The sequence below is a fragment of the Poecilia latipinna genome, unplaced genomic scaffold, assembly GCF_001443285.1.
Source record: "Poecilia latipinna isolate Pla-1442-1.1 unplaced genomic scaffold, P_latipinna-1.0 Scaffold2224, whole genome shotgun sequence".
Classification (NCBI taxonomy): domain Eukaryota; kingdom Metazoa; phylum Chordata; class Actinopteri; order Cyprinodontiformes; family Poeciliidae; genus Poecilia; species Poecilia latipinna.
The window spans coordinates 1-2,573 of NW_015114840.1; positions in this window are offsets into that span (position 1 = coordinate 1).

The window sequence follows — 2,573 nt, forward strand, 5'->3', positions numbered from 1 at the left end:
AATAAGACAAGGCCAATCTCTAGGGGAAAATTGTGGAGCAGCATTTTAGAAGGATGAATTATGTAATTTTTACTGACACGTTTTGTTAAGGAACTGTCATGATTTCATCCCTTCAGCTCCACCTTCTGTGTGCTGATTACTCATTACCCTCACCTGCTCTGTGCTGCTGCCTATTTAAACAGCTGCTCGTCACCAGCTCAGTGCGAGATCGTCTGTTGCCACTGTCACAGCTTTCAAGCCTAGTCCATGTTCCAAGTAGTCTTCTGGTTTCCTGATCCTGCCTGTTTTTTGACCACTGATTTTTGCCTTTTTCCCTCTGCTCTGAAGATTGTGCCCTCCTGTTGCTGAACCCTGCCTGGTCCTGACCCTGCCTCCTGATTGCCGTCTATTGGATTACTTTGCCTGAGAAACCCCTGTGCATGACCCTGGACTGTGTATACGACTGGCCTCTGGTTTGTGGATTTTGTCCCTGTCATCTAGTTCCTCCCTGAGTCCCCGCGGCCCCCCTCTGCCCTTTCACCCTACCCTCTCCAAGCTGGCTTCCCGACCCCTCTGGTCCTCCACCTCCTCACTCACCAGTGTGACCACTCCCCTGTGGAACCCCCTCCTTTTCCCTTTATTTAGTAATAAACCTTTTGATCTGATCTCTGGTCTTGGCTGCGTTTTGGGTTCTGGCTGATTTTCGCATACACGTTACAGTACGATCTCGCCAGTATGAACCCACAGCCTAATCCGGTTTGGTGTTCTAGGGTGGAGAATGCCATTACTGGCCTAGAAAGAAATGTCCAGGAGCTTTTACAGGGACTTTCATCTCTTAAAGATTCCCAAGCTCAAGCTAGGCCCTCTATTACACCGCCACGTCCTCTAGCTGTCACTCCCTCAGCTAACGCTAACAATGAACCTAAGATCCCCCCCCCAGAGCGTTTCGATGGGGATCCCGAACAGTGTCGACCTTTTTTAACCCAGTGTTCTCTACTTTTTGAACTCCAGCCCTCTGCCTTCCCTTCTGAGCGGGCCAAGGTGGCCTACACCATCTCTCTACTATCCGGTAAGGCAAAACAGTGGGGAACTTCTGAATGGGAGAATGATGCCGACAGCTGTGACTCATTTTTTGATTTTTCTGAAGAAATGAGGAGGGTTTTTGATCCAGTCCGTCCTGAGAGGGAGGCTGCCAGGAGACTGTTTTCTCTCAAACAGGGCTCTCGACCTGTTACTGACTACATAATCAATTTCCATGCCTTGAAGTCCAGTTGCCTTTGGAATAATGAAGCCCTGTTTGACGTTTTTTACCAGGGTCTGTCAGATGAGATCAAGGATGAGATTGCTGCCCGTGACCCTCCGAGAACCCTTGAGGCCTTGGAAAGGCTTGCCACACGGATAGATCAACGCCTTCGTGAACGTAAGAGGGAGAGGTCTTCAGCTAATTATCAAAGAAGGGTTTCAACTGTCCAGGCCAGTCCCTGCAGCATGCCACAGGTCTCCACTACTCCCCCTGCTGGCACTGAGGAGCCCATGCAGTTGGGTAGGACCAGGCTCTCTGCTGAAGAGAGGGAGAGGAGGTTCAGAGATCACCTGTGTTTCTACTGTGGAGAAAGAAACCATCGCGCTCTTAGCTGTCCGTCAAAAGGACAGGCTCAGTAAAGCTCGGGGGGTCTTTGCTGAGCCCTATCCTCAGATCTCAGAACCCTCCACACAACCAGTGCACCATCAGATTTTCTGACTCTCCTGAAGGGAGGGAGGTTCCGGTTTTCATTGATTCTGGGGCTGATGCTGACTTTATTGATGTTAGCCTAGCACATGCGCTCGCCTTGGAGTTGGAACTTCTAGATAAACCACGTGAGATTTTTGCTATTGATGGGCATCTGATTGATCAAATAACCCACTGCACTAAGCCTGTGTCTGTACTGATTTCAGGAAATCACCACGACAGGATCACCTTTCTGCTGACCAGGTCTCCTGAGATCCCCGTGATTCTGGGACGCCCATGGCTAATCAAGCACAGTCCAGTCATCAATTGGCGCACGGGTGAGGTTCAGTCTTGGGGTTCATCTTGCTCCACTTCTTGTTTAAAGGAAGCCCCTATCATGACATCCCCCAGTGAGGTTAACCATGACTATCCAGATTTGTCTAAGGTCCCTAAGGTTTATCATGATTTGCGTGAGGTGTTTAACAAATCAAGGGCCACCTCTCTGCCTCCCCATAGAGAGTACGACTGTGCCATTGACCTCCGCCCTGGAACCACCCCACCCAGGGGCAGATTGTATTCCATTTCTGGTCCTGAAAGAGAAGCAATGGAGAGATACCTTTCCGATTCCCTCAAAGCAGGTCTTATAAGAAAGTCTTCTTCTCCAGCAGGGGCAGGATTCTTCTTTGTGGGCAAGAAGGATGGATCTCTTAGGCCCTGCATCGATTATCGAGGTCTTAACGAAATTACTGTCAAGAACAGGTACCCTCTACCTCTCATGACTTCTGCTTTTGAGCTCCTTCAAGGAAGTACGGTGTTTACTAAGCTGGATCTGCGCAATGCCTACCATCTGGTCCGTATAAGGGAGGGAGATGAGTGGAAGACGGCT